Here is a 12,943-nt window from a genome sequence, read left to right on the forward strand (position 1 = left end):
CAGCATGGGCACCAAAAATTTCAAGCCAGGCTACATTTACTATGTATTCCATAAAGCCCCATGGGATCAATCAGATTCAAGGAGATCTGAAAATACAGAGTAATACTGTTGTATTCTGATATTGTAAGATATACTGCCTCTAATTCACTTTTGTGGTACTTTTAAAAATTAGTCTATAAAATTTTCATGGCAGTTGCAAAGCATTAAAGTGTAGGTAATGGAATAAAATGGCTTCAAATGAAAAAAAGTTACTGAGACTATGCTGGTGGCACAACTAAAATTTAGAGCCAAGAACTAAGAATCAAAGAAAAACATTTGGGAAAATTCGTTTTAAAAGTTGCTTTAACCATCTCATAAAGAGGATGTATAATGGCAGTGAGCAGATGTTATATCATGTGTCGGGCTGTCCTGGTATGCAAGTCCTGGTGTGCACGGGCTAGGGCCTGGGGAAAATATAGGATTGTTCTCAGGGTGAGAATAGGAATCTCTGGAGGACCATCTCTGTTTACAAGTGGCTTGTTAGCTTACTAAGTCAAGATGGGGCTTAGGTGGTACATGGGTTCCCACTACCTCTAGGGTAAGCCGGAACCAAGAGCAGACAGGTAGAAAGCTAGTAACTAAGAGAGTTAAGAGATCAGTGGTGGGGCTGGAGCAGATCTGGTGTTGAGTGGAAGAGGAATAAAAAGGCTGTGAGGGAGGAGTGTGGGGAAGAAAAAGAGAACAGAATGAAGGCATCTGGCTTCCAACAGTGCTAGAAGAGAAAGAGTTCACTGCTTTGCTTGTAAACTCTCTCAACCCCCTACCTGAATGGCAACCACAGGAACCACAGCATCAAATGAAATGGTTTATTTGATAGGAAGTAGAATCAGCAAACCCCAGAGCCACTGAGGTCTGTGTGGCTCCCAGATCCTGTCCGAAGCCCATGTTTGTTGCACGTGTGTTGACTCTAGGGCAGTTAGTACCCATTTTGAAAGAGAAAGTTGGGGAGGCAGGGGAAAGGTCAGGATATATTAGAATCAACACTTCTTCCAGACTTTCATTTTTCTCAAACACCGTTTCCTTTGATGACAGGAAGATACTCTGATATAGATTTTTCAGAGAAAAGCTTTTGCTTTCTCAGAAGATTCCCACCACCTTTGTTTTAAAGACTCACTCCAGATGTTTAAAGCAAGGACAGAATGCCAATCTATCATCTCTTGTAAATTTACTTTCCTAAGTGAATTAACCTCTTTAGCTCAGTTACCCAACTTTAAAAATAGAAACAATAATATCATGCTCACAGTCCTGCAAATCTCTTTTAGCAACAAATCTACATAATAAACTATCTCTTAGACATCACCATTTGGATGCTTTAGACAGCTCAAACCATCTTTCTGCTTTCCTCTCTCAATAGCTGGTGTCACCACTATCCACTGGCCCTCCAAACCAAAAGATACAGTCTTTCTGGATTTCTTCTTGTCATTCAGCTTAGACCTTCTGCTTGATTGGCATTTCTCAAAACTACCTCCCTCCTGTTCCTATTGAACCTGCCTTCACTCAGTCTTATCACCTGCGTGGGTTAACACAACCACAATCACTTCCTCATCAGCTGCCCTCCCTCCAGTCTTGGATTCTCCATTCCCTCTGCCCAGAGGGACAATTTTATCCTCTTAATCTCAAGCGAGAGAAGGACTCGAAAGACATGGAGAGAAGTAGGTAGAGGTTATTAGATATTGAAGGCTGGGAATGAAAATTATTAAAATTGGTTTCACTTTAAATTCATTCTTCTATTATAATGAATAGCTCAGAATGAATGTCATGAGAAGTCAGTAAGAAACAAAACAAACGAAAACTTCCTTCCTTCTTTCCAAAAATATACACTTTGCTTGGAATCATCAAGAACAGAGGAGTCATTCTTTTTCTTGCCTAATTTTTTAAACCCAATTGTGCATAACATTTTTCTCTCACAGTTGTGTGTTGGAACCTAGAAAAATTTAAAAACAACAAAAGTACTTTCTGTGTTGCAGAGGTGATGAAATGCAGGTTTGCTCTCTTCAGCTTGTACCCAGCTGGCAGACATAGTAATCTCATAAACAAGTAGGTGACAATTCTGTTAGGTATGTACTTGTCTCAGTAAACTAAGTTATGAACTCACTACAACTACCTGCCTCAGAATGGAAGGCTCAGCTCTTACACCTAAAGCACTAGAAATCTGAGAATCTGTGCCCTAGAATAAGGGCCAAGGACAAACAGAGGCCTGATATGGCCTAATTCTCCAAAAAAGAAAGTGGCTAATAACAGGTGGTTTCTCAGTTCAGCAAGGAATGAGTGGACCCTGTACAGGGGAGTATCTGAAATATTGCAGACGTGGTTCCTGAAATCGAATCACAAAACTTTGGAGCTAGAAAACACATCAGAAAAGCAGCCTCCTTGTTTTAATAGAAGAGCAATCTGAAACTCAGAAAGCTGGAATGACCTGCGCTCAGCTAAGAGGGGCCAGATCTGAGCCTAGAGCACTGGTCTCTGTATATACAATACACATTTGCTTAATCCACAAGTAGCAAATCCTGAGAAGTCAACCCCTTGTCTAAGTCATGACAGGAACTAAGCGATCTCGACTACCCAAATGTGAACCACTCTGGAGAGACTCCAAGCACGCTTGTGCGAACATAAAGATACTCCCAAGTGTATCCTGTGTCTAACAGAATCCTGTGTCCAGTGTCAGAAGCAGCAGGAATGGTGTGGTTCACTAGTCCAAAACAGAAGCCTCATCATAAGACCAATACTCCTAAAGTTATACTACCAGTAGATTGAGGAAATAGTGTTGCCAATCCCCTATAGGTGCTTAGATACTGCTCCTTCACATACCAGTTGTCCTCTGAGCCACAGACTCTTGACATGAAGCTACTCGTTCATATGGCCATCCACTGACTCACTCAAGTGTCCAATGAGCCAGGCATCGTGGTAGATATTGGAGTAAAGCCAATATACATGGTCTCCACCTTTGTGGGACTTTGTAGCACACTTTTTTTTATGATTTGCCTGCTGCTGATCTCCAAGATTTACTCAAGGGTTAAAAAATGCACTGATAAAACAAAAACTAGTCATATATGAAAAGACTAGAAACACTAGCAAGTTACTTTTTCTCTGGAAAATGACACCAAAGTCTGTAAAAATAAATTCACCCTAGGAACCAATAGATTTTCTTAATAACCTAAATATAAAAACTTTAAAAGAAAATTAAGTCAGAGGAGTACAAGTGCTTTAGGCAACAGCACATGGCATACTTAGCACAAGATAATGAGAAATTGAAGTAAAATACACAATGGTACGTTCCTGCTCTTCTCTAAATCAGATCCCTGGCTCACAAACGACACAGCTACGGTATTTCACAACTCTTGTTCCTTGCATACTTCATGTCTTAATTAAATAGACAATCTAGTTCCTTGAGCTTTGTTTCTTAACATCTCATTTTGCACATCCCTGAAATCTGGTTACCTTTTCATTGATACACTGATCCAGTAAAGTGGCCAAATCCCAAGATCCCTGCTCCATTCCTAATAGCTTCGTGGTTTTTGCTAAATGTAATTCTTGTGCACGTGCCCTAATTCCTAAATTCACTTTCTCTTATCATTTTCTCTTGTTAGCCTGTGACCACTCCAGACCACATGCTCTGGACACCTCTCCCTTCTTACCTTCCCTTTTTAATTTCAGATGTATACCACATTCTTCCAAAAACATTTAAACTGTCTTACAGCGTAAACATAAAATAATAGAGTAGATAGGAACAAAATGGTTTTAAGCATACTCATTAAGTAAAAGGCAAGTAGGTATTATCCTTTGCTTTTTTTAAAAAAAAAATTTTTTAATGTTTATTTATTTTTGAGAGAGAGCACGTGAATGGGTGAAGGGCAGAGAGAAAGGGAAACACAGAATCCGAAGCAGACTCCAGCTCTGAGCTGTCACTGCAGAGCCCAATGCGGGGCTCGAACCCACGAACTCTAAGACAATAACCCGAGGCAAAGTCACACACTTAACTGACTGAGCCACCCAGGCACCCCTACCCTTTGCTTGAAGTGGCAGTTAGAGTTGGGCATGGAACTGAGCTTCCCGTTTCCTGCCAAGTCAGAACACAAAGGGGAACATGCAGAACTGCATTCTTTTCATTATCTGACAAGCAAAGTACACACATTTGTCTCCGCAGTCTGTGCTACTTCCTGGAACAAGACTCAAGCAGGAATTTACAACGTGAAACCCTACAGAAGACACACCAAGTAACACATCACTTCAATTATGCGATTATAAAATTATGCAATTACAAGAGTCCCACTCAGACCACCCTTCGTAAAAACAGCAAGCATAAAGTTAAAGTAAAATTTAATGAAAGCATCTGGGAGGGAAGGTGAATAAGGTATTCCAGAGCCTCACAGTCTCAGGACTTAAATTAAGATAGGGGGTAATTTTAAAGAGTGAAATGGTGAACGTGTCTATAAATTTTCTCAAATTCCAGATTCCTCAGGTGACACAGGCTGAGACGAGGTTGTTGTCAGTTCATGATTAAACTCTCACAAAAAAATACAGTGTAAATATTCTGAGTTGTCAGTTAATACAAAACCTCCTTGCTTTAGTTATTACTTGAGATTTGTCATTTTTGTCAACAGCCACATTTGTTCTCATCACAAACAAGTAGTCCGTCAACAGTAGAAATGCCAGCCTAGTAACAACTGTTTTTCTTATAATTGGCCTTGGACAGGTTCTCAGTAAAGACTCTGTCATCTGGATCTTCTAACATAAGGAAAAGAATTTCACTTTTTTTTTTTTTTTTTTTTTTTTTAGCCCACATGACTTGTGTGTTCTTTTGTGACTAGTTATTCTCATCCATGGAATAACCTCAGTGCGTGCCTCTTAAAGATATGTATGCCTCTTAAATATTAAGAATAACATTACCCCAAAGATCTCATCACTATAACTGAGCTCAAAAACTTATCCTTACTATAACCACCTGAACTCAACCTATTATTTGGATCAATCTTGATTCAATACTAGTAAGAGTGCAACAGATTATTTCAATTTATATTTAATTGATGGTAAGTTGCTCCTTTATGTAATAACTAGGTAATAGTCTGCATCTTAAGATCATTTCTGATTAAAGACAGTATAATGATTGAAGCACCTGGGTGGACCAGCTGGTTAAACGTCCGACTCTTAATTTCAGCTCAGGTCATGATCTCATGGTCTGTGACATTGAGCCCTGAATGGGACTCTGCACTGACAGCGTGGAGCCTGCTTGGGATTCATTCTCTCTCTCATTCTCTCTTTCTCTCTCTCTCTCTCTTTCTCTAGCTCTCTCTGCCCCTCCCCTGTTTGCTCTCTCTCTCTCTCTGTCTCAAAATAAGTAAATAAATATTTTAAGAAAAAATTTTTAAAGACAGCACAATGATCAATCTAGAACTATGAAAAGCTTTTCATCTTGGGTACCACATAGAACATGTACCTAGTCCTCCTAACAATTGTCCAAACAGAATATTCAATAAAAATAAAAGTAGTATTGATACATCCAACTCATCTACATCTTGCTTTAAGTTCATATCTGTGAGATTTCCACTTCTGACCATAATGTAGTAATTTAAACCAACTTGCCTCACCACCAAAAAAAAAAAAAAAAACTAAAAAATTAGACAATCTATATAGATTTATAGATCTTTATAGATCTATAGATATTGGGCCTTATACAAGGCAGGACTTGTGATCCCTGAGAGAAAAACAAATGAGAGGAGTCCTCCAATCACTCCAGGTTTCTGGCTGGCATCACTTTCTGAACCTGGACGGCTGTGGAGGGAGAGGGATCCTGTACAAAGCACAGCGGGAGTTCACCAGTTCATCGTAAATAGGAGTTCTAATATCTGTACTCACTATTTTTTACCAGCAGTTAAAGTTTTAACTTATAATGAGATCTAGTGGGACCTTAGAGTCTTCAGATGATGTGCTGTGGTAAAATAATTTGAATTTAATGAAAGTTTCAAATACAAGTAGGCTTAAAATTGGAAAACCTGTTAGAGAAAATAGATCACTTAAAAAAAATAAAGCAATTGATCAGTTCAACAGATAGAGTTAGAGCATTTAAAAAATCCTTCACTAAACCTTTTGTTTTAACTAGACATCAAGAACTTAGGAAGTGGAAATAGGAAGTAATTATAGAGCATGATAAAGAACATCTAAAACCACTAGTCAATAGCATATGAAATAATGGAAGTATTTTTTTTTTGATTCTCAATGTCAATTAAGACTAGAGATTTTCCCATTAAAAGTAATAAGACACAAGTGCTCCTATTACCTTTGTTACATATTCTAGGATTACAAAAATGTCTCATAACTTCTGGAATCCCTATGTTGCACACCTGAAGCTAATGAAAACATTATGTGTCAACTATACCTCAATTTAAAAAAAAAGTCTAATAGGGAATGGCTTAGAAATATTTATGTTATATATAAACTATTAAAACAATGTTGCAGATAATTAAAAAGAAAATATTTATATGACTTTTTAATGGCTTTGTAGTATTTAATTTTAAAGTACCACTTGTATTATTAATTTACAATTATTAGACCTTTCTAAATCATAACAAAGATGAAATAAATATAGCAACTTTGATTATTTCTGAGTAATATATTTAAATTTTTTTTTCCTGTTTATTTAGTTTTTGAGGGAGACAGAACACGAATGGCGGAGGGGTAGAGAGAGAGGAAGACACAGAATCCAAAGCAGGCTCCAGGCTCTGAGCTATCATCACAGAGCCCGACGCGGGGCTCGAACTCACAAACCATGAGATCATGACCTGAGTAGAAGTCGGATACTCAGCTGACTGAGCCACCAGGTGCCCCTATTTCTGAGTAATATATTTTTTATCTTACTAAGTTTTCTAAAATAAGCATAAAATTGTTTTTTTATGATTACACTTTAAGAAAAAAACATGTGTACATATGCTTGTCTAGACATACAGAATGTGTAGAAGACTACATATCAAGCTGTTAATATTGGTTATCTTTTGAACTAGTGGCATTGTGAGCATGTGAGCCAGGGAAAAAGATCTCTATATTATCCGACATGTTATAAGTACACATACTGCTTTTGTAATTTCAAAAATGTAATAATATATATTCATTTGCAGAACTACCATTAAAAAAAAACAATGCACATAAACTATTTGCCAAATATGGTATATTGGTAGTTATAAAATATTAATAGCACAGATAGCAACAAAAATACAAATACACCACTACAGAATGGCAATATTGAAATGAAAGCAATTCATACGTATTTCTTCAAATTCTTTGCCTTGTTCATAATCCCAAAAAGCATGTAAAAATTGGTCAATTGCATTCTTCAAAAAATATCAAAAGAATTTGTCAACATTTTTCCAATAGACAAAAGTACCAAAAAAGATACATGTTGTTGAAATGTAGTTGAGAATAATTGTCTTCTAAAATAGTGTGAAAATAGTGTGAAAAGCAAGAAACAAGTGTTGGCAAGGATGTGGAGAAAAAAAGAATCCTCGTGCACTGTTGGTGAGAATGTAAACTGGTGCAGCCATGTGGAAAAGAATGTGGAGGTTCTTCAAAAAGTTACAAATAAAACTACCTTATAAACCAGTAATTGCACTACTGAATATTTACCCAAAGAGTACAAAAACATGAATTCGAAAGGATATATGCACCCATATGTTTATTGCAGCATTATTTCCAATAGCCACATTATAGAAGCAGCCCATCAATAGATGAATAGATAAAGATGTGTAATAATGGAATATTATTCAGCCATAAAAAAGAATGAAATCTTGCCATTTATAGCAACATGGATCGAGCTCAAGAAGATAATGCTAAGTGAAATATGCCAGTCAGAAAAAAGACAAACACCACAGGATTTTACTCATATGTGGAATTTAAGAAACAAAACGAATGGACAAAGGAAAAAAAAGAGACAAATCAAGAAACAGACTCTTAACGATAAAGAATGAACTGGTGGTCACCAGAGGGAAGTAGGTGGGGGGCTGGGTGAATCAGGCGATGGTGGTTAAGAGTACCCTTATCAGGATGAGCACTGAGTAATGTACAGAATTGCTAAATCACTATATTGTACAACGGAAACTAATATAACACTGTATATTAATTATAATGGAATTAAAATTTAAAAACTTAAAATAATAATAAAGCAAAATGAAGTAACAAGGCTAGCCAAGGGAAAACAAACAAACAAGCAAAAACCTAGTGTGAAAAGATAAATTGGAAATTTTTCGAGTATAATCTGACCATATATACACAGACCATCAACGTTTTCTTCTACTGACATCAGCAAAGAAATCTACCTAAGAGAAATAATGATTGTAGTACTATCTTTATGAACATAATCTAAAATCCAACAATAGAAAGATGGCCTAATAAGTATAATATATTCAAGTTACAAAATATTACAGTCTATTGGTGGCTTAAACTAATTCTCATTTTTAATGTTATCTGAAATCATGACACCATAAAATGGCTTGCTACAAGTCCTTTTTGGACTTAGGGACCAGCTGGCTAAATTTCCGCTTTTTCTAGGTAAGGACAATCATGCTTTTTTCCATGTCTCAGCTGAAAACTGACCACTGAACTCAGTCTGTCTATAAAGGACTCCCCCTTCCTTTCTAAGGTCAGGAGATACTGCAGTTAAGGAACTTCCTATCTGGTCTCACCTTCCCTCAACCTTAGATTGGATCCCTAAACCTGCATAAAGTTAAAAAGCAATGCTCAAACTTGTGTGTATAGGCATGCTCCTAGTGCATAGGCATAAGCCACCCAGCAAGCACTGCCAACCCCCTCTTCCTCCTGCCCACCAACCCCCCCCCCTCAAAAAAAAAACCCAAAAAAAAAATTATCTCTGTTTAAAATGCAAGTCTTTTTCAGGGGCGCTGGGTGGCTCAGTCGGCTGAGCACCCAACTTCGGCTCAGGTCATGATCTCACAGTTTGTGATTTTGAGCCTCACGTCAGGCTCTGTGCTGACAGATCAGAGCCTGCTTTGGATTCTGTGTCTCCTCTAACTCTGCGCTTCCCCTGCTTGCGCTCTGTCTCTCTCTCTGTCTCAAAAATGAATAAATGTTAAAAATAAATAAAATAAGATAAATAAGTGGCACCTTGGTGGCTCAGTTAAGCGGCCAACTTTGTCTAAGGTCAAGATCTCACAGTTTTGGAGCTCAAGCCCCGCATCGGGCTCTGGGCTGACAGTTCAGAGCCTGGAGCTTGCTTCAGATTCAGTGCCTCCCTCTCTGCCCCTCCCCAGCTCGTGCTCTCTTTCTCTCTCTCTCTTAAATAATTTTTTTTAAATAAAATAAAATAATAAAATAAAACAAAACACAATAAATAAAATAAAAAAATTAAATTAAATTAAAAAATAAAATAAAATAAAATAAAATAAAATAAAATAAAATAAAATAAAATAAAATGTCTTTTTCAAACAAAAGTGATTTCAGCTTCTCTGGCATTTGGTCTCCAGTCTTGTAATGTCTAGCTTCCCAGTCTTTCTACAGACTCCTCCCAGGGCTATAGAATTCTCTGCAGGTAGGTATAGACTGGGTCTCCAGCAAGAGTCAGTAGTGTATTACTTTTGGACAATAGCCAACGTATGATTTACACGTGAGACTAAGATGCAATGCCATTAAAAAATGGGGGCAGGGATGGTTAGAAAAGCAGATACTGTACAGCCCTATTCATAAGAAAAAAAATCAAGAAATTATTGTGTGATATAGTGTCACGCCTAAAATGTATTTACCTAAAACTGTTTTTGTGTTTTGCAGTCCAGATAAACATGGTTTTAAGATTTGGCAACTGGATCAACATTTCATTTATCATGATTCATAGGTGAAATACTAAATTACTAAACAGAACCTACTCAAGTTTTACAGTAGTTTTTACTGCAGGTGTACAACGGAGCAGTACTAATTAGAAATACGAGCTCCATGGGACACACTTTTCTTGTACAAGAAGCCAATAACCCTACAACTCAGTGATTGGCTCATGCTATCTTGGAAGCCTCATATATATATATATATATATATATATATATATATATATATATATAGTATCTTGGTAGCCTCGTATATGTATGTATATATATATATATATATATATATATATATATATACACACACACACACACACACACACACACACATATACATATAAAACATCATACAAAAGATTTAATTCTCTGGCATTTGAAAACATTGCTATTAGTTATTACTTCCTCAACGTACAAAATCCACTTTTGTTCAGGAACCAGTTATTAAGTATTTATCTTGGTTAGTACTGTATTGGAGACTAGATAATAACGTCCTTAGTCTTAAATTGCTCATCATCTTACCTGCTTATACTTTGGTGTTGATATAAACTCTTAATTCAAAAATATCTTGGAAGTATGGAAGTAGCAAGAAGTGCTTAAGCTCAATCAGCTCACCTTTTTTCTCTGCTAGGTCTATTAAGTTAACATGTATTCAGTGTCTGAAAGTATTAGAGCACTTGATAAAGTCTTTACCTTTGCAGAAAGGCTAGCAAAATGACAAATTTATTAACAAAAACTAAAGCACAAAGGATTGATCTTTGATTTTTTCTTTTTTAAAATTTCAGGTGTACAGAGTTGAGTTAATCAGACTCCTTCCTTTCTAGCTTGCTATCATCTTTGCAAACTCCTCTCCTCCTTTATTTTAATGCATTTGTTCCCCTTTCACCTCCAACCCCAACCCTCTTCTCCACCTTGGTCACCGCTGCAATATATTTAATTCACATCCTTATTGTATAAACATCTCCTGAAACAGATAGTATTCTTGTGTGTGACACTTAATTTATATGTGTTAAACTGCACTATAAATTTCAACAGTTCTTTTCCAACTCAACACTACACTTTTAAAACATATCCATGTGCTGGGTCTAATTCATCCTCTATCTTCTTAAAATTTTTTAATGTTTATTTAATGTTGAGAGACAGAGCACAAGTTGGGGAGGGACAGAGAGAGAGGGAGACACAGAATCTGAAGCAGGTTCCAGGCTCTAAGCTGTCAGCACATAGCCCAATATGGGGCTTGAACTCACGAGCCATGAGATCATGACCTGAGCTGAAGTTAGGTGCTTAACGGAATGAGCTACCCAGGCACCCCAACATCCTCCTATCTTCTGATATGTCAAGGTCCATCATGTGCATATACTACATTTTTGTTATCCACATCCTTTGTGAGTAGGTCTAGATTGCCTCCAACTTTTGCTCCTACAGCCAGTGGTGTAGTGAACATCTTCCTACACGTCCCCTCACGGACTAGTAAAAACTTTTCCCTGACAGATGCATCCTAGAATTGGATTGCTAGGATTGGCAGGAGTATGTTAATTTTTCTAATTACTGCCAGATTGCTTTTGAGAATGATGTCAACAATTTTCCATCATACCACTGGGGCATGAAATGTCCCATTTCTTCCCATTTTCTCAAACATATGATATCTAACTTCTAATTTTTGTGAATCTAATGGAACAAAGAAGAATTCATTGTTATGATTTAATTTCTTGAAAATGTGAGGTTAAAGTAAAGTTGAACATTTCTTTACACACTTAGGTATCGGGGTTTCTGAGTGAGGCTTGCCCATTACTGGGCTCCTGAGTAAGTCTCACACAAAAGAAAATGCCTGCCAACACCCACCTCCTGCCTTCCACCTCCAAAGGTCAACAGGAGGCCCCAGGTGTTCATTGCACCAGCCTTCCCCTAGCCTTCTCCATCCCTTGGTGTGTCTATCCTAAACCTCATCTTTCAGAAAACACTATAAACCATGCATCTCTCACATGCGAAGGCGGTTATTTCTCCCCAGTCCTTGAATCCCAATGTTTAGAGAAGGTATGAGTGTTTTCTTTGGCACTTGTTCCAGGCCATTCTCTCCCTGTCTTCCCTAAAATCTCTGAATCCCATGTTGTTGCAATGCATCACACACCACTGCTCACGGCTGATGTCCTCTGCCTGTGTCTGCTCTCCTCACTCCCAGAGACAAAGGGGTTACACCCTCTCCTCTCAAATTTCTAACACATCTTTCCCCATTGTCCCTCACAGTGGGCCTTGCTTTCTACATTACGAAGAAAATAGAACTGCTCAAAGCTCACTCACCCTTTTCCACATCTACCCAGCACACAGGAACACATACTTACCTTCCCAAAAGTTAAAGAGGATGAGCTCACCAAACTCATGTCAAAGGTCAGGGCGTTCAGTGTACATTAGATGCCACTTCTCACCTGCTCGAGGGCACCACTCTAGCAATTCTCCTCCTCTGTCCTTCATCCCCACTCTACTGGATCATTCCTGAGCATACACTCATATTATTATTTCTCTGATGTTAAACTGTTCTAAAGAAAAAGAAGGAGGAGAAGGAGGAGGAGGAGGAGGAGGAGGAGGAGGAGAAAAAAGAAAAAAAAAAAGAAAAACTTTCCCTGATGGCTTTTCTCTCCATCTACTATCCTGTTTCTATATTTCTGGCTACAGAAAAACTCCTTGAGAGAGTTTTCTGTATTTGCAATCTAATTTATCTCCCCCCTCTTCCCTCTTAACCCATTCCAAGCAGATTTGTCCTACCACCACAAGGCTTCTCTTGTCAAGGTCACAATGACCCCTATGTTGCCAAATTTAATGGTCAAGTTTTAGTCTTCATCTTACTTGAACTATCAGCAATGTCTTGCACAGTCAAACATTTCTTCTTCTTAAAACAATTTCCTTCAGATGGATTCCAGGATACCATTCTGGTTTCTCACTTATCTCAATATTCCTTTTAAGTTTTTTAGCTGGGAGTCTTTTCCTAACACATCTGAATCACTGCAATTACTTAACCTCTCTGAGTCTCATTTTGTCATCTACCTTGCATAGTTACCATGAGGATTCACTGAAACACTATATCAAGAACCAAACAT

This window comes from Panthera leo, chromosome C2 (assembly GCF_018350215.1).
Source record: "Panthera leo isolate Ple1 chromosome C2, P.leo_Ple1_pat1.1, whole genome shotgun sequence".
Classification (NCBI taxonomy): Eukaryota; Metazoa; Chordata; class Mammalia; order Carnivora; family Felidae; genus Panthera; species Panthera leo.